Source organism: Leptidea sinapis, chromosome 42 (assembly GCF_905404315.1).
Source record: "Leptidea sinapis chromosome 42, ilLepSina1.1, whole genome shotgun sequence".
Lineage (NCBI taxonomy): Eukaryota > Metazoa > Arthropoda > Insecta > Lepidoptera > Pieridae > Leptidea > Leptidea sinapis.
Window position 1 is genome coordinate 2,872,262 of NC_066306.1, and position 26,487 is coordinate 2,898,748.

General features: G+C 39.1%; 1 protein-coding gene across 2 annotated transcripts in view; it reads left to right on the forward strand.

The window, feature by feature from the left end:
- The first annotated feature begins 9,986 nt into the window (after positions 1-9,986).
- Positions 9,987-26,487, forward strand: part of LOC126976746 (solute carrier organic anion transporter family member 3A1) — a 105,880-nt gene continuing 89,379 nt past the window's right edge. For both annotated transcript variants that reach the window (XM_050825304.1, XM_050825305.1), the window contains exon 1: positions 9,987-10,271. The gene's annotated coding sequence lies outside the window, so the exon portion shown is untranslated. The remainder of the gene's footprint in view (positions 10,272-26,487) is intronic.

Below are 26,487 nucleotides of genomic sequence, written 5' to 3' on the forward strand. Positions count from 1 at the left end.
ACTAACGAGTAAGCTCTGTTTGTCACCTACTTCAAATATGCAACCAATCTTTTAAAAATGGAAAAACATAAAACAAGCAAATCATAATAAAGGTTATTTGCCCTGTGCTTCCCCGGGGCGTAAAAAGAATAGGGTAGTCCCAGGCCCAAGGGTGTCGTAAGAGGCGACTACGGGCTTTTTGAAAGTGGGAGAATCACGCTGCCGTCAGAATACCGGCGTGAAGTAACGGCCTAGTTCCGCTATGTTTCGCATAGGTTAGTGTTGAGGACCGGAGCGATCTTCTGGTATACCTAATTCATAGATGGGCGGCGGCAATTAAAAGCAAGGCGGAAGTCCTGGCAGTTAGCCTGGACATAGCGAAGGCCTTTGATCGTGTATGGCACAAGACGCTCCTCTCAAAAACTTCCATCATTTGGGCTTCCCAAGAGCTTATGCAAGAGGACCTTCAGCTTCCTCACTGGGCGCAGCATACAGGTCGTTGTCGACGGTTATTGCTCGAATCCCAAGCCTGTGAAAGCTGGAGTGCCCCAAGGCTGTGTGCTATCTCCCACGCTGTTTCTTTTGAATATCAATGATACGTTGGACACCTCCAATATACATTGCTATGCAGACGACAGCACTGGTGATGCCTTATACACGGGCCATGCTAGGTCTCTCCCGGGAAACGTCGACCAGTGCCGGGAGAAACTTGTGTCTTCTATCGAGAAGGTCGCTCACTCAAGTTTGCGCGTTTACCACAAAAAAAAAACCCATTTGTCGTACCTTCGACAACACTTCCCTTAAAGCCTCGCCTAGTATCGGGATTTCGAAATCTCGTGCGATTGCCAATTCCGTGACCATCTGGAGGGCAAAGATAAATTGGCTTGGAAGAAGCTGGGCGTCATTAATAGAGTACGGCAATACTTCAAGCCGGCCCACAATCTAGCACTCTACAAAGTGCAGGTCCGGCCACACATGGAGTATTGCTGTCATCTCTGGTCTGGGGCACCCCAGTATCAGTTCGATCCATTTGACCGCGTGTAACGCAGAGCAGCTCGAATTGTCGGGGACCCAGTGCTCTGAGAACGGCCGGATCACTTGGTGATGCGTAGAGACGTGGCTTGATTGTGTGTCTTCTACCGCATTTATCACGGGGACTGTTCCGAAGATCTGTTTAACCTGATTCCTGCCGCCGAATTCCACCTTCGCACGACACGCCACAAGTTAGGATATCATCCCCCCAATCGGCATGTGTGGCGATCCTCCACAGTGCGGTTTTCAAGGAGCTTTTTTCCTCGTACTACAAAGCTGTGGAGGAGATAAAAAAAAATTTAATTTTGTTAAGCTTCGTAAATACTCTTAAACCATCTTGTTTAAAGTGATTATTATTATGAAGTTACGATTTATGATAGCTTCCTATTTATTACTTATATTAACTAGGTTCATGGTTGTGTTTCTTTTTTTGTAGGTACTTAGACTAAAATCAACCGCCGAAAAGATCACAAAAAAGTTGTTTTTTTTAAAATACATATACCTTATACCTAACAGGACGTGTGCAAGTCTAGCGTGCGTGATGGTTCTGTTTAAGCTCGTATGCACCTACTTATTTAAATAGTTTTTACTTTTTGAAAGAAAAATGAACCATGCTGACTATGTCGTGGTCTCCCTATGCAAACATTATTTTAATGTAGTATTACCAACGAAATATCGATTTAAAAATACGACTACATACCTATTTATATGGAAAAAATGAGCTATCCATGTAAGATGACCTAATACTAGGTAGGTACTATTATAAGTAAACATGACAACCCTAAATACGTAAGAAGAGGTAAGAGCCACGCGAAAGACAGAACAATCAAATTGGTACTGACTTATCAATTATTATTATTAGCTTAATTATTAGTAAGTTATTATTTATCAATTTTATGTAGATTTTTGAACGATTCGTTAAGAGTAAAATAAGGTAAGATGAGGAGTCGTAGCTCGTAGAGAAAGTCTGAAACACTAAAAATATTATATAAAATTTATTAAGTTTGGAAGAGAAACTATTTTAACGATATCAATCGGTTATCGATTTTATTTGATATTTTGTCATTACAAAAATAAATAAATACAGAAATATGTCATATATAACCTTGCCACATGAACGATATACAAGTACTTTTTTAGGATTCAGTTACCTAAATGTAATATAATTATACAATAATTATATAAAAAAAGGGTGTGTGTACATGTATGCACGCAAGAAGTTATACTTCTTTGGCCTAACGAAGCAAAAATCATTCAAATGATTTATTCCTCGTGCTATTCTTACGTTTTTGTAAAGAACAATTGTGTAAAAATCTCGCAAAGATGACTTTGACAATTAATAATGAATACGGCTGTATTTTTTTTTTATGGAATAGGAGGACAAACGAGCGTACGGGTCACCTGGTGTTAAGTGATCACCGCCGCCCTCACTCTCCTGCAACACCAGAGGAATCACAAGAGCGTTGCCGGCCTTTGAGGAAGGTGTACGCGCTTTTCTTGAAGGTACCCATGTCGTATCGTCCCGGAAACACCGCACAAGGAAGCTCATTCTACAGCTTCGTGGTACGAGGAAGAAAGCTCCTTGAAAACCGCACTGTGGAGGACCGCCACACATCCAGATGGTGGGGATGATATCGTAACTTGTGGCGTGTCGTGCGAAGGTGAAATTCGGCGGCAGGAATCAGGTTGAAAAGCTCTTCGGAACACTCCCCGTGATAAATGCGGTAGAAGACACACAATGAAGCGACGTCTCTACGCAACGCCAAGTGATCCAGCCGTTCACAGAGAACTGGGTCCCCGACAATTCGAGCTGCTCTGCGTTGCACGCGGTCAAATGGATCGAGCTGATACTGGGGTGCGCCAGACCAGAGATGACAGCAATACTCCATGTGAGGCCGGACCTGCGCTTTGTAGAGCGCTAGAATGTGGGCTGGCTTGAAGTATTGCCGTGCTCTATTTATGACGCCCAGTTTCTTTGAAGCCAGTTTGGCTTTGCCCTCCAGATGGCCACGGAATTGGCAATTGCTCGAGATTTCGAGACCCAGTATTCCGATACTAGGCGAGGCTTTAAGGGAAGTGTTCTCGAAGAGCGGTGATGGCAAATGGGGTTTTTTTAGTGGTAAACGCGCAAACTTGAGTCTTCTGGGGGTTAAATTGGACAAGGTTCAACTTACCCCATTCCGCGACCTTCTCGAGAGAGGACTCGATAGAAGACACAAGTTTCTCCCGCCAATGGTCAACGTTTTCCCGAGAGAGACCTGCATGGCCCGTGTATACGGCATCACCCGTGCTGTCGTCTGCATAGCAATGCATGTTGGCGGTGTCCAACATATCATCGATATGCAGAAGAAACAGCGTGGGAGATAGCACACAGCCTTGGGGCACTCCAGCATTCACGGGCTTCGGGTTCGAGCAATGTCCGTCGACAACGACCTGTATGCTGCGCCCAGTGAGGAAGCTGGAGGTCCACTTGCACAAGCTCTCGGGAAGCCCAAATGATGGAAGTTTAGAGAGGAGCGCCTTATGCCATACACGATCAAAGGCCTTCGCTATATCCAGGCTAACTGCCAGGCCTTCCCCCTTGCTTTCAATAGCCGCAGCCCATCTATGTGTTAGGTATACCAGAAGATCACCTGCCGACCGACCATGGCGAAACCCGTATTGTCGGTCGTTGATCAACTGGTGACCCTCTAGGTATACCAAGAGCTGACGGCTAATTATGCTCTCCATGATTTTGGAGAGCAGGGAGGTAATAGCAATAGGCCTGTAGTTTGCCGGATCCGAACTGTCTCCTTTTTTTGGGATCGGATGGACAAGGGCTGACTTCCATGAATCAGGGACTACGCCTTTTGAATAAGAGTGCCGGAATAAACGCGTTAGCACCGGCGTCAACTCAGGGGCACACGTTCTAAGCACGACTGGAGAAATGCCATCCGGCCCGCTCGACTTCCTGACGTCCAACGAAAACAGAGTTCGCCTAACAGTTTTCTGTCGGAACTGTACTTCAGGCATGGAGCTCTGACACCGCGGGATGGTCGGCAGTATTTTTCCGTTGTCGTCAAGAGTCGAGTTGGAGGCAAAAAGAGTGCACAGGAGATTGGCTTTCTCTTTTGCCGTATGGGCCAGGGTATCATTCCTCATGTGCAACGGCGGCATGGACGGCTGGTTGAAGTTACCAAGAGCAGCTTTCGACAACGACCAGAACTTGCGTGTTCCGGTCGGGTAACTGGAAAGCTGCTCGCCAATTTTGACGACGTGCTTCGATTTCGCACGGGCGATTTGCCGCTTAAAAAATCTGGAGGCACGGTTATATTTCCTCTTCAGAACTTTGCAGTTCGGATCCTTTGAGCCCAGCGCCGCAACCCAAGTTCGATACGCCTGTTTTTTGCAGTCAGATGCTGCTTTAACTGACGCATCGAACCAGGGCTATGATCTGCCACCGATCGGTACTACAGAGCTTGGTATAAAAATATCCATGCCCTGCAGTATCACATCGGCTACTGCAACGGCGCAGGCACTAGGATCATCCGAAGGGAAACAAACCCTGCCCCAAGGGTAGGATGCAAAAAAGGAACGCATCCTATCCCAATATGCTGACTTGTAGTGCCAAACAAGGCGGGTCGCTGGTGGTCTGCGACGTTGGCGTCGGATAGGCACTACACTCCTGACCAGGCAATGGTCGGACGTTCCGAAAGGGGCGTCAACAGAGACCTGGTAACCATCGGGATGTGTAGTCAGCAGAAGATCTAATAAGGACGGCATGTGGCTATCCACATCCGGGAGCCGCGTCGGCGACTCAACCAATTGGGACAGACCATACGCCAATGCAAAATTATGCACAGATCGCCCTGCGTACGTGATCCAAGCCATTCGGCATTGTGCCCGTTGAAATCACCCAAGACTACGATTTCAGCGGAAGGGATCTGAGCAAGCACGTCATCAAATGCCGCTTGAACGCAGCCCATGAGGTGATCCGTTTCTGCGTTACCACTATGGGACCTGTAGACACACGCATAGATGCGGACGCGATCCTCTAAATCTACGCGGAGCCAGAGAGTAGACAGGCCCCTACCCTCAAAATTGCCGAGACGGCGACAGCAGATATCCTCCCTAACGTACACACATACCCCGGCATGAGGCATGAAATTCTGCTCAATTTTGTACCCGGGGTACGTTAAATATGACGTATCGCTAGGTCGAGATATCTGCGTCTCAGTAAGGAAACACAAGGCCGGCTGCGCCGTCTCAAGGTGGTGGTGGACGGCGTTTAAGTTGGAGTGAATTCCCCGGATGTTACAAAAGTCCACATTAAGCGTGGAGCGGGGTGCCGTGGTGTTGCTGCCCTGTTTGTTCTGTGACATACGCGGTACTGTGCCCTACCCAGAATACGAGGGGCAGCCCGAGCGCGAATGCTCGGGGAGGGATTCTCCGGCTCTACAAGAGCCGGTACCCTCCTGGGGTAATTTTTTTTTTAATACCGCTCTCATATTTTGTTGGGGGGGGGGGAAGGACGGGGGGGAATGGCCTCCGGTCCTCGACACTAACCTATGCGAAACATAGCGGCACTAGGCCGCTACTTCACGCCGTTATTCTGTGCGAGTGTGGTAAGTAACCCGGACGAGTTTGGCCCGATTGTGCTGACGTCATAAGACAGCAGCGTGACTCTCCCACTTTCAAAAAGCCCGTAGTCGCCTCTTACGACACCCTTGGACCTGGGACTACCCTATTCTTTTTACGCCCCGGGGCAGCACAGGGTTGTATGGGCTTGAATCCTTTGCCTGTCCTAATAATGGACGAAGAAAAAAAAACAAATGACGCAAACGTCAGGAAATTTTAGGAACCAACTTCACACTGTTACTTTTTTGTTAACTAACCTTACGATGCCGGTGTCAGTGTGTGATCGGTAAAAATTCACTCTCATCATTTTTCTCCATCGCGCCAAAAGGAGTATAACTTCAAGTATAAGTTCAATAGTTCTAATTACATATTTAATTGTTATCGAAATTTCGATTCGACATGGCTGATAGTAAAATCTCAAATCGACATCTGCCAAATGTCAATGTACCTACTATCATACTTTTTGACTTTGATATAGGATTATATCCATTTGCGATTTGCGAACGCTTGCTGAATGCTCTAGGTGAACGTAGTGTTTAAATACTCTTTGGCTCTAGAACGCCGGTGTTTCTTTTTTATGCGTTAAATTATAAAAGAAGATGTAGGAAATTAGTAATCCAATTCATAAAGTAAATAAAAAATTTACTGTTTCCTTTTTATTCTTTCTGTGATTTCTTTTGATTAAAGATTCTCGGAAGGACCGAAGAAGGAGGTTCTCTCTACCTTTTTTTGACGTTAAAAAAGTCTTGTCGAAATTATATAGAAAACCTTTATCTTCGGATAAAATAATTATAGCAGTTAACCCTTCTGTAACTTTTAGTTGTCACCCTTAAGTGAGAAGAACTGAGGAAGCATACTGAGGAAACATTCTACTTTGGGGTAGACTGTTCCAACATCTTTGTTCAACGAATATTGTGGAGTCATTCATTATGCCTTTCATTTGGTGTTAATCTTACAAAATCAATCAAATAATGACAAAATACAGCTTATTATGTTATTAAGTATTTGCTATTCAAAAAGTTTGGGGACATGAAAAGAGCCTCCCCGCGTGGTGCTTAGTTCTATACCGATCACAAGCACCCGGCGTCCCTGGAAGCAGCACTACACAAACAAAATCAGTAGGCTGACTAATCTTTTCACCACGATGGCCACCTCTAAGAACCAAGCTCGCTGTAAACGGCCCTTATTAGAGCCCGCCTTGACAGTGCTCTCTATTAACATCGAGGGCTTCTCCTCAGACAAAGCAACTTTACTTGCTGAGCTGTGCCATGTAAATAAATATGACGTAGTATGCGTACAAGAGACGCATCGAGGCCCAGATAATCCGCGGCCAGGAATATCCAACATGACGCGCATCATCGAGCGACCGCACCACAAGTACGGCAGCGCAATTTACACCCGACCCGGTGCGCATGTAAAGTCTGCCCATCTGACAGATAAAAATAACGTGGAGATCCTGACCGTAGAGTTGTCCGACACTACGGTAACGTCCATCTACAAGCCACCCAGCCACCCATTTCTTTTCACAGCCCCAATGAACTTCAGCAACACGAGTACCAGCATAATTATTGGAGACTTTAAAAGCCATAGCGTCTCATGGGGCTACAGTGCAACAGATAGTAATGGAGAGGCTGTTGAAGAATGGAGCGAGGCCAACAATCTTGTACTGGTTCACGATCCGAAATTGCCCACGTCTTTCAATAGTGGAAGATGGAAAAGGGGATACAACCCAGACTTAATCTTTGTTAGTGCAAACATTAGTTCTCAGTGCCAAAAACGAGCTGCAAAACCGATTCCTCGCACCCAGCATAGACCTATCTCCTGTGAAGTAAGTGCCGTGGTCCAACCCATTACAGTCCCTTTCCGGAGGCGCTTCAACTTCAATAAGGCGCATTGGGACAAGTTCTCAACCACAATAGACAACAGAATCCGCACAATAGAAACCATCCCACAGAATTATAACATCTTCATAGACATGGTAAAAGAAGTGTCCCGCAAGACCATCCCGAGAGGGTGCACCACATCTTATGTGCCCGGGCTGTCTGGAGACGCTAAATGTCTCTTACACAGATATAACTGCAAACCAGGTCACCCATCAACTGCTACTAAACGGAAAGACCAAATCCTCTCCAGGAGCTTCTAAAATCCTAAGAGATCTAACGACAGAAACGGATGCTCTCAGCACTAACATTAGTCTAAGCGAACTAAAAGCTGCGCTCAAGAAGGTTAAGAGTGGGAAAGCGTGTGGACTTGACGATCTCACAGTCGAACAGATAAAGAATTTTGGCCCTGCAACGCTGGACTGGATTCTGAGGCTCTTCAACAAGTGCCTAGAAACTAAAAACATTCCAAAAATCTGGCGCAAAGCCCGGGTCGTTGCGTTACTTAAGCCTGGTAAACCTGCTGACGATCCTAAAAATTTCCCTTCTTTGCCACCTGTACAAGCTGTTTGAAAGAATCCTTCTTGGCCGACTTACACCACACATCGATGAGAAGCTTATCCCCGAACAATCAGGTTTTCGCCCAGGCAAGTCCTGCTCGTCGCAAATTCTCAACCTGACCCAACATATTGAGGATGGTTTCGAGAGGGGGAAAATTACTGGTGTCGCTTTTGTGGACCTTTCGGCTGCTTACGATACAGTTAACATCTGCGCAATGATCAAAAAGCTTTACGAAATCACGGCTGATTACACCTTTTGCCAGATTGTGAGGGAGCTACTGAGCAACCGCCAATTCCAGGTTGTCCTTCAAAATCAGAAGAGTCGGTGGAGGAAACAGCGCAATGGACTGCCACAGGGTAGCGTCCTGTCACCAAGTCTGTTCAATATCTACACAAACGACCAGCCTAGGGCACGGGACGCAAAAAGCTTCATTTACGCAGATGACCTAGCACTAGCAGCTCAAGCGGACAGCTTCACGAGTGTAGAGGAAGCAATAACTACATCCCTGAACGAGCTCGGCGACTACTATACGGCAAATGGATTGAAACCAAACCCAAATAAAACCGAAGTCTGCGTATACCACCTACGTAATAAAGACGCAAACAGGGAACTTAACATAACATGGCAAAACTCAAAATTATCCCATAATACATTCCCCAAATACTTGGGCGTAACCCTTGACCGAAGCCTAACGATGAAACAGCACTGCATGAATACTCAGCAGAAAGTCTGCACACGCAACAACATACTGAGAAAGCTGACTACGACTTCCTGGGGAGCTAAACCAACCGTCTTACGCACTACAGCCATTGCACTCTGCTACTCCGCAGCCGAATATGCCTCCCCTGTATGGGAACGGTCGGCACATATAAAGCTGATCGACGTAGCACTGAATGAGTCCTGTCGTTTAATAACCAGTTGTCTGAAGCCAACACCTACTGAAAAACTGTACCAGCTGGCAGAAATAGCCCCCCCTGAGGTGCGAAGAGCAGTCTCCAGCTCGGTAGAAAGAACAAAACAGACACAAGACAGACGGCACCCACTATTCAATCATATACCAGCCCGCCGTAGGCTACGCTCCAGGAATAGCTTCTTACACTCAGTGCAGCCTCTCAACCAGTCCGCTGAAACTACACGTCTTGCCATGTGGAGGTCACGGCTAAGCACCTCAAACCCGAACATCAGCGTGAAAGAGAACCTAGCCAAAGGATACAACCTCAGTTGGCCTATCTGGAAGTCGCTAAACCGTCTCAGAGCAGGAGTGGGAAAATCTAGGGCAAACTTAGCGAGGTGGGGTTTCATCTCTGGACATGATACGGAGTGCATCTGCGGTCATCTGAGACAGACCGTTGCGCACATGACTGGGTGTCCTGCGTGCCCTGCGTGCCCGACAACATGCACGAAGGAGGAGCTACACGAGGCTACCGACCAAGCTATCACGGTTGCGGCTTTTTGGGCTGCCCGTATTTGAGGTGACCGTCGACTCGATAAGAAGAAGATTACAAAAAGTTTGGCAAGAGTGAATAAAGCGGCTTTCATGAAATATAACCATAGAACCATGATATCTCATGAACCACGGTATCTAGCAAATTCAAAAAGAAACTGTGAGTATACTTATGTGACTTAAGCAGTAAGGTTTGTAATGGCATTGATGTCTTGTTGACGTGCAAAAAACTTTATTTTAGTACCAATGCCTCAAACAAAGTGGTTTTTCTGCTTTAGTTACTAACCATAGACTTTAGATTACCGTATTGAGTATTCAGATGACAGCTCATTCTCGTTGTAACCAAATGACGGTGATAGTGTCATCGCTACTGACGTGCTTTTGACTTGAGTGTACCGTGCCACTTGACTGACAAGTGACAACTGTAAAAAGATACAACTTCAAAGTTCAAATTCAAAGTAGTCTGTGGTCAGTGCTCACTGTTCGTGTGTATCTTTTTGATTTTTCTAATTTTTTGTCGTGGTGTGAAATGCTGTTCTGAATTTTTGTTAATTGTTGGATTTCAAATTCAATTTGTGTTAATCATAAGCTAAGTACATTCATATAAGTTAAGTTTATGTGTTTCTCAGAACAAGTTAAAATCTGGAATATTGTGTTATTATACAAAAAAAAACAATAGTGTTCAGCTGTTTCCTTTCCCTTCACAAAAGATTTTTCTGCACCCTGTGAATGTACATTGTTATTACTTTTTATTTACCGTAAGTATATAGTATTATATTATATATCTTTTTTTATTATTATTATATTTGGGATTATATTATATTTGCGTTTTGGTTTTGGAAATAATAAAGACGCACACTTATTTACAAATACGATGTATTGAAATGTTATTGAGTAATATTTACACTTCGTTCATTATAACAAGATTTAGATAATAGCAATTCAATTATACAATTTGCTATAGAGATAAATGTTGCAGTTAAAATCCGTCACACAAAAGAGCTGGATAAAAAAACTTTCTAAATCGCTTATGTCAGGTCTTGGCCTTGTTGTCTTGTGCTTGTAAGCAATCGTGTTCTTTCATCAATACCGGATAGGGATTGCATTGTTAAATTTTAAATAATAATTGATTGAGTGATTATTGTAATATTGCTACATTGAATTTATTATAGCATTATGTTCTCTCTTAGTCTAATAAATATAAACACTGATGAGATAAACATTACATGAAGGATAGGGCTGATTTACACTACATTGTTTGTGCCAAAGTTTAATCATGATGCATACAGTATATCTTTAGTAATTAAACAGGAATAAAATATTTCTATAGCAATTTTTTAATTCAGAAATTAATAATTGACAGAAGCAGCACAGGTATAGGTAGGTGATAATAGATTGTTAAATGTCAATCAAAGTCTGTTTATTCATTCTTAATATTGTTAGGCTCATAATTTCATCCAAAAACCTGGCAATACTCCTATGATTTGTCTGGCGAGTATGGGTACAAGTGATAACTTAGCATTAGGTGACCAGTATAACAAATATACTTCTAGTATTGTATGTTTACTTATATATATATAATGTAAATAATAATAATAAAAAAACCAGACTACTTCGCTCTCCAAAAAATTTTGGCCTGTCATTTTTGCAATTGCTACCAAAGGTAAGCAATTCTTTATTGAGATTGTAATTAAAATTACTTGTAAAAAGTGGAAGCTGTAATTGTTGATTTAGAAGAGAGGGAATGAGTTTCTTGTCACTTCTTATTGAATCTCAACCTTTCTGAAGTAGTAAATGGTAACAATTTTTCTACATTCATAAGTGTGATTTCTTTGATCTTAATGAACAAATTGATATTGATTCAATAGTCAGGTCTATCTGTCAGTATGTTAATTCCTTATAGTTTATATGCTTATATCTTTAACTTAATGTGTCTTGTCACATTTTTGTCCACATTCTAGCGTTCCACTTGTATAGTTACTGTGGGTGGAATGGTTAGGAATGGGAAGGGGTACCCCTAGGCAGTAGACAAAGTGTCCTCCATCAGAGAAATTCAAATAATTTATTTCTCAAAATAGGATAACTGCATCACTTTTTGAAGTCAAGAAAATATACAAATAATAGACTAATACAGTCCTACTACTTATTAATTAAAATAGTATGCAGATCTTAAAATTATTTACATTGCTTTAATCCCATGCACTTTTATCTGTTATATAATCTTTAATTGTATAATAAGCTTTTTTTAAAAGTTTCTGTTTAACACATATTTAAAACTTTTTTAATTGTAGTTTAAATTTCTTCAGGGATTTTATTATAAAAACGGACACATTGTCCCCTGAATGAATAGCAAAAATATGAAGGCTTGCATCAAAATTCTGTGAGAATTCGGAGGTGTACCACTGGCTTGTAAGCCATTAAACTGAATGCTATAAAAATGGAAGTGTTTACTTCAAAACAGGCTAGATTGTTTGTATTTATAAGAATTCATACACAGATGAGATTTTATTTTTATATATCTAATATATATAAAATTCTTGTGTTGCTGTGTTTGTTACCAAACTCCTCTGAGACAGTTAAACCAATTTGTAAGAATTTTTTTGTGCATATTGGTAGGTCTGAGAATTTATATTGCAATTGCAATCATACAGCTTGGGACTAGATTATGATAGCAGTAAGTACTTACAATATTTTATAATATAAATTTTATATCTTTTAAAAGACCCCATAAAACAATACTGGGAGAATTCATTAGCTGTTAATTCTCTCTCAGTGCATCATTTGTTTCCATAGTGGTGATAGTCATCTAAACAACACCTAAATAGAATTCTAACGCAATTGATTTTGAGAAAATAAGTGCCTTTTATTGAGTATACCACCTTCAATCTTGAATTGAAACTTACTTCTTTGAACAGGATACCTGTTAGGGTGCCTTTTTCTGCCATCAGGCATTATTGTGTTTCGGTTTCGAGGGTGTAAAAGTTGAAAGGGTTGGAGTAGTGAACAATTGTAAAGGTGGTTTGGTAATGTCATAATCAACAAATATGATGATGTTCTCTACCTTGAAATGGTAATGTGCAAGCATTATTCTGTTTTAATTTAAAGGATGCCATAACTTGTGAAATTACTGGGCTAATGAACTTAATATCTTATGTCTCTAAGTGCCGAGCGCAGTAGCAATGCTCAGAATTTTGGGTTTATCAATCCTGAGTGGCACTGATTGAAATGGGCTTGGTGTATCACTTACTATCACATAGAATTGCTCCATATTTTTTCCAATTAAAAATTAATGATCAACAGAAATGGGAAATTTTATAATTCCTGCCCGCAAATTACACCTTCGCAAGACATGCGACAAGTTAGGATATCATCCCCACCATCTGGATGTGTGGAGGTCCTCCACAGTGCCGTTTTCAAGCAGCTATCTTCCACATACTACAAAGCCGTGGAACGAGATTCTTTGTGCGGTGTTTCCTGGGACGATATGACATGTGAACCTTCAATGAAAGCTCATACATTTTCCTTAAAGACTGGCAACGCTCCTGTGATTCCTGTGGGCGGTGGTGATCACTTAACATACCATATGCTCGTTTGTCCTCCTTTTCCATAAAAAAATAAAAGGTCATATTATAAATATTATTGTAATAATTCACTGAATCACAAACTTCTCCAATGATTCATTGTTTTGTAATGTGTGATCTGATTCAATGTGTTACAGCTAGTATATAGCGCGTGTCTGCTAAACAGTCTTCATACTTGACCCATTATTACTTATTAATTCAATTATTCGTTGAACACAAATCATCATAATTTAACATTTTGACCTCATTCTTAATTCGTAAAATATTTATACTGCGTTATCTTAGTTTTGTTTTGTGTTCTGTGCCATTTTGTTTGCATAGTTTAAGGAAGATTTAAAGCATGTTATCGAAATATTCTACGTTATTCTTTGTAGAATTTGACTAAATTAATAATTTTACACACATTACCTATTATAAGATTACGCTTAGATCAAATCACGCATGAGGAAAATTTCGGGCAATGACCTTATACTGGGTACATCTATTTGACGTCTTTTCTTTAGGCCGTATCCAGATATTACGAACGAATGCGAAAGAAAAGTAAGAACTGAGAATCGAAAGAGAAAGAGTGTTTGTAACGAGATGAGTGAAAGAGAAGGGATACTGTTTGAGTGTTTGCTTGCTTTCTTTCGCTGTATGTGGACAAGGGCTTAGGCCAGAGACTTAGGTTATACTGTCTGATGTTATGCATTCTCGTCTCGCTCACACATCAGCGTAACATCAGATGCATTAGCGTCATTTGGTATTATTTGTTTTTTTTTTTTTAAATCTTAATTACAAGATTGAACTAAGCAGGTACTAAAATTACGTAATTTTGTATGGATAGACTGATATTAATAACTTTATTATAGGTACGTTTTTAATTTACATGAAACTGGTAAACATAAAATTCATAGACATTCGCATATAATCGTACGTACTTTTTTATGGATACAAATGTCAAAAATACAAGCAAATGTAAAGCGGTATCATGTACCTACTAAAAGCCATATCTATACTAATATTATAAAGCTGCAGTGTTTGTTTGAACGCGCTAATCTCTGGTACTACTGGTCCGATTTGAATGATTCTTTCAGTGTTGGGTAGTCCATTTATCGAGGAAGGCTATAGGATATGTTTTTTTTTTTCAAAATTAGGGATCCGTAATAAAATTGCTATTTTGTAACACAAGGTGTAAAATCGAAAACCTATTTTTGCGTGCGCTGCAAAAACTATTGACAATAGAACAAAATGATGTACAGGCAATATTTTATTACTTATAAAACTATCGCGTGAATTATACTTTATATGGCAAAACAACGTTTGCCGGGTCAGCTAGCCAAAAATAACAGCCGTATGCACTCAGTAATTTGATCTCATTGTAGCCAATATACGGTCCCAATAGAATGAAGTTACCATATATATATACAAATTACATACTAGTTTGTTCGTAGGTATTTAAGTAGATTGTCCCTTAATCTGTTTTAGTGGCATTATTATCATTTGTCATGATAATATATATTATGTTGAATTGTCCAGATTAGTTTCTTTCCACTCTCTTATATCCATATTTAAACTGATTTTTTTAAATGAAAAATAGGGACGATACGAGCAGGACGTTCAGCTGATAGTAATTGATACGCCCTACGCATTAGACAGACAGAGGCCGCAGTATAACAGGTTTATTTTTTATGAAAATAACGGACGAGACGAGCAGGACGGGACGTTTACAATGCAGTGCCGCTCAGGATTCTTGAAAAACCCAAAAATTCTGAGCGGCACTACAATTGCGCTGGTCATAAGGTCGCTTGAGACATAAGGTGCTAAGACTCATTTGCCCAGTAATTTAAATAACTACGGCGCCCTTCAGACCGAAACACAGTAATGTTTATACATTACTGCTTCACGGCAGAAATAGGCGCCGCTGTGGTACCCATAATCTAGCCGGTGTGTAATCTTGTGCAAAGAGCCTCGCACTGGAAGTAAATATTATTCTAAAATTAAAATTACATGACAGGGAGAAGTAATTTTAAACTTGGAGTTACTTTACATTGCGCTTATTAATAAGGCAGACATAACGTCTCGTCTGCAACGCAACACAGATAATTTCATAGACTGCATAACACATACCTCCAGTAATAGTTGGCCGGCCAGTAGCTGTCACTATTGTCATATAATTTAAGACTAAAATGTTCTGGACTGCGCTACATTATCCGCACCTATATATACAAATATAAATACCAAAGTAACTGACATAGACCAAACGATTGCGAAACTGAAGTGGCAGTGGGCAGGGCACATAGTTCGACGGACAGATGGCCGTTGGGGCAGTAAAGTCCTCGAATGGCGACCACGTACCGGAAGACGTAGTGTTGGTAGGCTCCCCATGAGAAGGACCGACGATCTGGTCAAGATCGCCGGAATACGTTGGATGAGGGCAGCGCAGGACCGATCGTCGTGGAAATCTTTGGGGGAGGCCTTTTTTCAGCAGTGGATGTCTTCCGGCTGATGCTGATATATAATACTAGATTGTGACCGCGACTTCGATTATGACGATCAAGACATAATTAACTGTATTTTTCCTATATCCTAGTCCAAATTATACTACATTTGAAAATTAAGTCAAAATCTTTCAGTACTGTCAGAGATGTGTGGTAACAATGAACAGAATAACAGGCAGAAAATAATCCTAAGAATTGCTGATTTGTTTTCTATTTCTCCTCTGTCTTTCTTTTTAGTATATGTATTTCTATCATCGTAGAGAACAAACCGGATTCAGCTGATTTATTGTACTGTATAGAATATCTATGTTATGCGACGTCATGATGACGTGTCGAATCGATTCTCACTTACTCTATGTGAGACGAATCGGAGCGATTTTATTTTTAATTCGTAACCCTCCATCGGATGATGTAGTTTTTGGCTTATGGGAGCTCTGATTAAGAAATAATTTAATACACACATACAAAATTTTTAGAACGATGCGGGACTCGAACCCGCGACTTCCGGCGTTTTTTTACGGAACTATTTGTGTATTAATCCTAGAAGTGAGGGTTATCACTTTAAAAACATATCAAATTGTTTAGATTTACAAGTGCGACATCTAAACTCAATTTCCTAATATGCAAATACTGGGGTTGAGCAGGCTATCAACTGTTAAGTAGATCCTGTAGATGAAGCCACAACTCAGGTTGAACAAGGCATACAAGATTTTTTAACGACTTACTCGAACGGTTAGCTCAGTTGGTTAGAGCACCGGCACAGAACGCCGGAGGTCGTGGGTTCGAGTCCCGCAGTGAGGGTTATCACTTTAAAACATAACAAATTGTTTACACTCTATGACGTTAAAGAAATTTAAATAATTTATGTAACATAATTCTATATTAACTGCAATGCACCCGATTCTTCACTGGGCGCAGCATACAGAATGCAGTTGACGATTGCTTGAACCCGAAGCCCGAACCCGGAATGCCTCCAACATAAATATCTTTGCAAACGACAGTACTGGAGATTCCGTATACACTGGCCATAAAGGTCTCTCTCCGGAAAATCTTCGACCAATGCCGGAAGAAACTTAAGAAGGAGAGAGGACTCGCTAGAAGACACTTCTATCGAGTTCTCTCTTGAGAAGGTCACGGATTGGAGTAAAATTAACCTTTTTAAATTTAACCCCCAGAAGACACAAGATTTTCATTAAAACAATTATAACGTATTTCAGGTATCGATCAGAAAATACGGCGTTGCTTTGCACTACTGTGAACTAGTAAAATTATCATAAAAGTATGGCTCAGTTCATCTCACACGGGTAACTAGAACATTTTTTAGACTTTTGGTAATAATTTTCGCCATCGTTCGTTATATATGGGCTCGACATTATAAAAACTACACGCGTGTGATTCGATTCGGCGGCTTATCACACGATTGACGCAGTTCCAATCTTTATTAATTCCAATTAATATTAATGCAAATGCGAGTTTGTTGTCACTACGCCTTAAGTACTCAGCCAATCCATATTAAATTATGCACACAAGCTCTCAAGCTTAAAGAATAGGTGCGTATGTAGGTTTGCTGTATTTCAAAAATTTGAAGAGCTCCGGAATGAGTGCAATATTACTAGATTCCACGCGGACGATGTCATGCAGAGAAGTTAGTTACAAGTAATTTAATATAGGGTAGTTTTTCTTCAATTCAATTTGACTCTAATCGAATGAGCTAGTAGATACATACATATATACATAATCACGACTCTTTCCCGTAGGGGTAGGAAGAGACCGCTTCTTTCCACTTGCTACGATCCTTACATACTTGTTTCGCTTCATCCACTTTCATTATTCCTTTCATGCATGCTCTTCGGCTTAGGGTACTCTTGAGCTGGCCTTTTTTCAAGACGTGATTTGATATCGAAACGTACGCCTAGGTCTACCCCTTCTAACACTTTCATTCACACTGGCCTCATACACTTTCTTCGTCAATCGTTTTTCATTCATGCTCTCGACATGTCCAAACCATCTCAGCATGCCTTTCAAAATATTTGTCACAAGATCTTCTTTCAGACCACAATGTTTCCATACTTCTTCTTATCCTGTCTATCTCACTATTTCTTATCCTGTCACTCATTTTAACTCCTATCATACTTCTCAACGCTCTCATCTCAACTGCATTTATTCTGCTTTCATGTTTCTTCTTCCATACCCAACTTTCACTTCCGTACATGAGTGTTGGAACCAACACCCCCTCATGCACAGCCAAACGAGCCTTATTAGACACCTTCTGCCTGCTCATAAAGGAGTGCAAAGCTCCATTCACCATGTTTGCTGCATTCACGCTTCTTTCAATATCACTCTCATACTTTTCATCTCTTGTAAATTTAGAACCCAGGAACACAAACTCATTTACCTGTTCAATTTTCTTTTTTAACCAATTAAAAGTTTATTGTTGTATCACATTATTCATCATTTCGTAATCTATTTAAAATTTAAATAATATAACATGTAATATATTCAAGACTGGATTTTATTCGCTTAAGTAATCCTTCCTCTAAAGTTTCGCGTCGGAATTGCTTACTGAACTGTATTATTTTGATTATGATTACGTCGTATTTGTAAACCGCGGTGGATGTATCGTATATTTTTTACAGTTTCTGTTAACTAATGCATAGTTACCTAGAGTAAATTGTGTTATTAACACATACTTTTCATTACATTACATTACCTTTTTTTTATATATTTATTAACTAGCTGACCCGGCAAACGTTGTTTTGCCATATAAAGTATAATTCACGCGATAGTTTTATAAGTAATAATATATTATAACCTGTACATCATTTTGTTCTATTGTCAATAGTTTTTGCAGCGCACGCAAAAATAGGTTTTCGATTTTACACCTTGTGTTACAAAATAGCAATTTTATTACGGATCCCTAATTTTGAAAAAAAAACATAGCCTATAGTCTTCCTCGATAAATGGACTACCCAACACTGAAAGAATCATTCAAATCGGACCAGTAGTACCAGAGATTAGCGCGTTCAAACAAACAAACAAACACTGCAGCTTTATAATATTAGTATAGATAAAAAACAAATTTTACATTGCGGTTTCAAAGCAATAAAAGTCACTGAGGTTTGTACAATTGCTAAATTAAGTCTACACGAACAGAGTCAAATTAATAAAAGAAAAAATAGTTCACAATCGTTAAAAACTTGCTATACATTATAATTTAGTTATGCACGATAAGTTGATCGGTGGTCAGTCAAGTCTTAAAAAGTATTTTCTTAAATTCTGTTTTAAATTAGTCTCAGTCAACGAGTCGGTCAAGTCACGTGGCAGTTTATTAATCAGTCCAGGTACTATGTAAGCTGTTGTTCTTTCACCGAACGCATTGGATGCCCGAGGCACGTGCAGCCGGTTTAAACTAACTTCTCCCTGCATGTAATTCTTTAGTGACTAACGTAAGGTAAAGACAAAAAAGTTTTATGATTGGAATAACTTTACACTGCGTTTATTAATAAGACAGTACTTAAATGTGTTATTAATAAACGCGAAATTATTCTGATTTTTTTTTTGTGTTTCCAAGATGGCTCTAAAATAATAATGCAATATTTTATTTGAATGGATGTAGTGTTGTTAAAAAAGGTGGAATAGAAACTTATCTAAACAAGCCACAACCTGAGAGTTGAAAAAGAATTTATGAATGTGATGCGTCACTCGAACGGTGGGATCAGTGGAAGAGTGCTCGCACGGAACGCGAAAGGTCGCGGGTTTGAGTCCGGCATTGTTGATTTTTTAGTTGAAAACTGATTCCTTTAGAATTCTTTTTGATGTCATTTCTAATATACTAGATACTACTTCCGCTTCGGAAACAAATGGCGCTCTGAGAGAGACGAAGCGGCGCAAGAAACTCTCCCAGCATTCTTTTATTTGCACTATTTTCAATGAAATAGACAATATTATACTGTCATTGCTATTGCTATAAAATAATCGTAATCTAGTCCCAGGCTGTCCGATCACTTAGATATTCAGCTGTGGAGTAGTATGATTTACGACAGAGCCATTTTTTAATAAAACGTTTAAATTTATTTATAGATAATGCCTGAACAGTGGCTGGGACATTATTATAAAAGAATATACATTTACCCTTAAAGCTATTATGTATCTTATGAAGCCTACTAGAATTAGTTACAAGCAATCCCTTATTTGTAGTGTTATAATAATGGAAAGTAGTGTGAAATCTTAATATTACTACTTAATTTATGAACAATACGTTGCACTTTATATGTAGTGTATATTACACACATAATGTATTAATTTATTCAAGCATACAACCAAACTAATATATATTATATAGAAAATGTTTGATACTTGTTTTTTATCACGGAAATCGAGAGACCAGTTTGTGTTATAAATATGTTCAAGGATATGATATGATAGGTGCAAAAATTATAGCAACATTTTTAATAATAGTTTATTATCGATCACTTTTCGATTTGACTCTATAGTAAATAATATAATAAGTAAGTAAATCTACCAGTGGGATGCTCCTTTGCACAGGATGCCGGCTACATTATGGGTACCACAACGGCGCCTATTTCTGCCGTGAAGCAGTAGTGTGTAAGCATTACTGTGTTTCGGTCTGAAGAGCGCCTTAGCTAGTGAAATTACTCGGCAAATGAGACTTAACATCTTATGTCTCAAGGTGACGAGCGCAATTGTAGTGCCGCTCAGAATTTTTGGGGTTTTTCAAGAATCCTGTACGGATAAGGTGAGCTACCGTCGATAAGTTTATTGGGACAGAAAAGTCAACGATAGTTACGATTTTTATCTCAAGCACGAGATAGACTCAATATTGGGAACGGTCGTAAGTCTATAGCTTCTGTCGACAAACAATTTGGCAATAGCCTTCGGTTATTTTCATTAGTCATTTTTATACGCAATGGGGTGTGCCTGGTGAGGTTTTCGTTGCGCAAGTAACATCGGAAGTCACGTCGACCTTGAGGGGTCAAAGCTGGCACCGATGTACTTTCAACTTTCTGCGTAGTATTAATATCGTGTAGGTGCTATTATGTAGTTTGGATCCGTTTTGCGATGTCTTCGATCACTTTCAAGGTACACCCACACTATACCGCTAACTGAAGGTCACGCAAATTTATTGTGAAATGTGTTAAATTGTTTAATTTTTTGTTCGGTTTTCGGGAAACACAGGAATCTACCAGCCTCCCAGGCTTCTTTGCACAGGATGCCGGCTAGATTATGGGTACCACAACTGCGCATATTTCTGCCGTGAAGCAGTAATGTGTAAACATTATTGTGTTTCAGTGTGAAGGGCGCCGTAGCTAGTGAAATTACTGGGCAAATGTGACTTAACATCTTATTATGTCTCAAGGTGGCGAGCGCAATTCGCACTGCGGCGTCTGTTTGTCTGTCATAAACCGCAATAGTAGGACAGCTGAAATTTTAATAGATTGTGTATTCCTATGAAAACCAAGATGGCGGTTTTTAAAATGTCTGCCATGCCGTTAAACAAAATGTTTATTTTACAGAAATATTAAAAAACACGTGTTACCTTTTGGCGAACTACGATGGTTTTTTTATGAAAATACGGGACGAGACGAGCAGGACGTTCAGCTGATGGTAATTGATACGCCCTGCCCATTACAATGCCCGCTCAGGATTCTTGAAATGCCCAAAAATTCTGAGCGGCACTACAATTGCGCTGACACATAAGATGTTAAGTCTCATTTGTCCAGTAATTTCACTAACTACGGCGTCCTTCAGACCGAATCCCAGTACGGTTTGGTACGGAATCATTCGTTAAAAGGGATTAATACCGCTGCATATGTGAACTTCTACAATACAATGCAAGACGTTTCTTGTAACCTTAACTATTTCAGAAACAGTTTACGACCAAACCACTCTGTGTTGATTAAATTTTCAAGTGTTATGTAAACCGCGAAACTTGTGCTCCGTTCTGAAGGTGCAGAGGGTTCATGAGAACTTTATATACGTGTGCTTTTGTATCTCAGTCCTACGACTGACGAATTAGTTTGTTAACAAGTGAACGCACGGCGTCGCTCGATTGCAACATTAACTAGTTCTCAATTAAATGGGACGCGTTTACATATCGTGCGAGTAAGAAATAGTTGACGACCTGTATAGCCGAGTGGTTAGCGATCCTACTTACTAAGCCAGAGGTCCCGGGTTCGAATCCCGGTATGTCAGCATTTATATGATGAATATGGATGTTTATATGTAATTATGTATGTTTAAGTAAGTATATTGTTTTAAATATATCGTTGTCTTGCAACCCATAACACAGGGTTTATATGCCTAATTTGGGGCAAGATAATTTGTGTAAAAAGTGTGTCAATGTTATTATTATAGTAGAAGCTGAACGTATGAATGTATTGAATCCCTATAATAAACATATTTTTAATATGGGCATAACTGACAGCCCCCTGTGCAGGGCCTGCATGGTGGCAGAGGAAACTGCTGAACATGTACTTCTGCATTATCCAGGTGTAGCGACTTACCGGGCTCAACATCTTGGTACCTCAAACACACTCCCAGAAGTCTTTAGGAAGTAGAGGAGGTTGCTAAGGTTTCTGGAGGAATTGTGGTGGCAGGAATAACATATATATTCCCACATACGGAAAATAGGCGTGCAGTCGTTGAGTTGCGGAAATTAGCCCGATTATACCATACCATGTTTTGAATTAATTGCACCCAGAATTTTAATGTTTCCAGGATCTCATGCGAATCCTTACAGCAGACACGTACGCGAGTACTAGGGTTGCCAGCCCTACTATATAATATAGTATCTTACTATTTAAGGCGAAGAGTAAGCAGAAAACACGCAAACAAGGTGTTTTTAGACAAGTTTTGTGGTGAAAATATAGCATTTGGAGCTATGAACACTAGTTTATCCTGTTACACATACCCTTAAGTCTTACTTGTAGGTTGCTAATGCTTGCTGTTAGTTAAACTTAACACTCCAGAGCTATTATGAATTACCAGTTTTGTTTGCAGTTAAACAAGTTTTTTCTCGGCATGATGCATTTGTTTAGTATACTGCTCTCATAAAAGTTGTTCTTATAGCTTTTACATTTTTGTGTTTGTACATTTATTAAGACTAGTAATCAAAAATGAGGATTGTAAGCAATTAAACTGTTTGCGCCTGTTAAAATGTTAAATTTTGAAAATATTGGCTTTGTTACATAGGAGCCGTGAACTCATATCGCTCAAGGTCGCCGGCATTTAGTGTCGCCTTAAGAAATAGTAGAAGCTGAACGTATGAATGTATTGAATCCCTATAATAAACATATTTTTAATATGAGCATAACTGAGAGCCCCCTGTGCAGGGCCTGCGATGGTGGCAGAGGAAACTGCTGCACATGTACTTCTGCATTATCCAGGGAAAGATGAGCTCAATAGAGCCAGTATCGGCACAGATATTCATCGACTAAAAGCTGAGATATTAGATATAGATAGAGAGAAATAGTCTAAAGATAGATACGAAGGATTCCTTAAAAATAAATGCTTATTAATATAAACTCAATTTAGAAAAAGATATTCGTAGAAATGATTTAAAAATATATATATTTTTCAAGTTTTTCCCTATTATTTGGGTACTGAATCCAAAAATATTATATTCGACCTAAAAAAAAAGTTGACAGCCCTACCGAGTACTCTGAATATTCGATCCGAAATGCATCGATTCATAAAATTTAACCAAGTTCGCAACTCAAGGACCCATTGCCATGGCAATTTATGAATTGCTAGGAGTATCTGGCCACATTGATTAAGCGCCCTTATTAGAGGTAATTTAAAAACAACTTAAATTGTGTTATTTACGTTTAAACAACTAAATTGCCAACTTCCTGATGAAGGTCTGAAGGACTTCCATAGAAGATACCGATACTCTTATTATTAAAAGGAAACTGGATACTTATATGATATGTTTAATACAAACATTGCTAATGAAAACATAACTCGTAAATTTAAAAGTAAAATGCGTGTAAATTATAATACACGTCATAATTACTTAGTACATAATATATGCGAGTATTTATAATAAAAAGTGTGTGTATTACTTATGTATGCTGGCAAGAAGTTAATATAGAAATCTTGCAAAGATGGCTTTGACAATTAATTATTAAATAATGAATACGGCTGTATGGGCTATGGAACGAAGAAACCAAAAAAAAAAAAAAAAAACGAATGACGCAAACGTCAGAAAATTTTAGGAACCAACTTCAACATGTAATTTTTTTGTTAAAGTGATGCGCATGCGCGCGCATCTTAAATTTTCACTCTCATCACTTTTTCATTACGCGCCTAAAGAAGTATAACTTCAATAAAACGTCGTAGTCGAGTCCTCTATTTAAACTTCTTTCGTTCTAATTTTATTTCTATTCTGGTGCATAAAAATAAGGCTAAGTGAAGGGAATGCATGATTTTTAAAGGGTTTTGTCAACTATTACACACTTGCTGTCCCAGTTGTAACCAAATCCTCCCCAGTTACTTTCGAGTACTTTTTTGTTCTAAATAATCTGATATTTTGTAGTGTCTTTACATAAATGATGAATACTTATCATGCCCACACTTAATCAGTGAACATTATTTTAATTGTATAAATAAATTGATCAATATAACGTTTTATATGTAGAAAAACGCGACGCAATATTGACACTAAAGAGTTAATGCCAAGCGTGGCTGACTGTTTACGACTTGTCCAACAAAATCGGTTACAGTAACAATATATTCGCTTTCCTTTTCTATCTTTCTTGTGTCTCCGTTGCTGATGGTCTTCCTTTTCGCACGCTTTGTTCGTTTAAAGACTTTAAACGATAGTATAGTAAGCGGTGAAACGGCCGTTTTCAATAATCTATATCTATCCCTAGTTTAACTTACTAGAGTCAGACAAATCTATCCTTTTACGCTTACTTACATTTCAATAACCTATTGACAAATAGCATTGGACTTTAACTAAAGGCCGTTTTCAATAACCTATCTAGCCTTAGTTTAAATTACTAGAGGAGGGACAAATCTATCCTTTTACGCTTACTTTCATTTCAATAACCTATCGACAGATAGCATTGGACTATAACTAAAGGCCGTTTTCAATAACCTATCTAGCCTTACTTTAACTTACTAAAGGTAGACAAATCTATCCTTTTACGCTTACTTACATTTCAATAACCTATTGACAGATAGCATTGGACTATAACTATATTGGACATAACGATGGATAGATAAGATCTTTTCATTAATCGGTGACAGCAATGTATCCGTAAGTTACACTAAGGATAGATAGGTTATTGAAAGCGGCCGTATATTGAACAGAACTATGGATAGATAAGATCTTGTCTTTAAACGGTGACAGCAATATAACCGTAACTAGAGATACGTTATTGAAAACGGCCGTAAATCTACGATATAAATAAACCATTTATCTGTTGCTATTGTTTCTTTCATACAGATTTATGACATAAATATTTATATTTATGTATCAACAAAGGCATTAGCAGTGCCTATGTATAATGATGACAACACGACAGCAGGAATATATATATATATATATATATTCTCATCTCAACTCATTTAGAATGCCTGTTGTGACCAGACCCCGCGATAGACTTTCTACTAATATATAGGCTGATTGCATTGTGACCTTAATTGTTGGTTGTGGAAGGTTCATATTTCAATGAATAGAAATTAAATGTAACTGCATAATATAGAGAGTGAAGGGTTTTCTCAGCATTAATATTGCAATTGACTAGCTGAAACCCTGTCTTTGTCCTCGTGTAATTATAGTTGTTGTTTTGACCATGAGCTGTTAGATTATCATACATGAGGAACACCGATTTTTTTTTGAGCTGAAAAATCTTACTGCCATCCTCTGAAACCATCCTTTGCAGCGTCTAAATTATTGTTTAAAAAATGCGCATTTTAAGTTGTATTTTTTTAAGTATTATCTAGAATTTGTATGGCAGTAATAAAAAAAAAAAAAACAAAAAAAATAATCGACTTCAAAAACGCTATTCCAAAATAATAGATATTATAATCACTATAAAGTTTGAAAATAATTGCGTATTTTTATACAATCTAATTAATTAATCTAATTCTAGTTACGATTCTATTGTTATTTTTGGAATCGGTGTCCTCCCGCCGCGGCCCGCTCTCGCTTCTCGCCTCCTCACGTCGCGCGTGCGACTCAAGCACATCTCACTTTAAACTATGTATGTAGTTACAAACCTACCTTGGCTGACACCGACTATATAGATTAGAAAGTGAAACATCTAGTCAATCTCTATATATATATATAAATGAATTGCTGTTCGTTAGTCTCGCTAAAACTCGAGAACGGCAATACCGATTTGCCTAATTTTGGTCTTGAATTATTTGTGGATATCCAGGGAAGGTTTAAAAGGTTTGAATAAACATGAAAATAAAAACAATAATTTTGATTTTCCTTTGACGTGTCCCCCGTCGTTCAGAAATCAAATAAAAATAATAGTTTAAAATGAATAACTAATTAGAATTTATATTTTTCTATTTTGTCATTGCTTAACAACAAAATACTCGTGGCTGTCTCTGACGACATCAGGAATCCAGTGTTTAAGCTCTGGATCTCTGTTCACATGGACAAGAACAAAAAATGACTGCACGAATTTGTGCAATATTTATATAGTTTTAGTTAGTCTAATTTTACTTTTAACTTGGCACAGTGTCCAAAATTTTTTGTAACTTTGGGTTTTTATTATGCCTGAAATAATACCTTTTATTTATTTTGCCGATACTTTAACATGTTTGTTATTGCTAAAGTTAGTTGTTCCAACCCAGCCCTAATAAATTAATCTTAAAGTTTAATGAATTGTGCTAAAATTTTTCATAAATTGATACTTAATCAATTAGTAGTA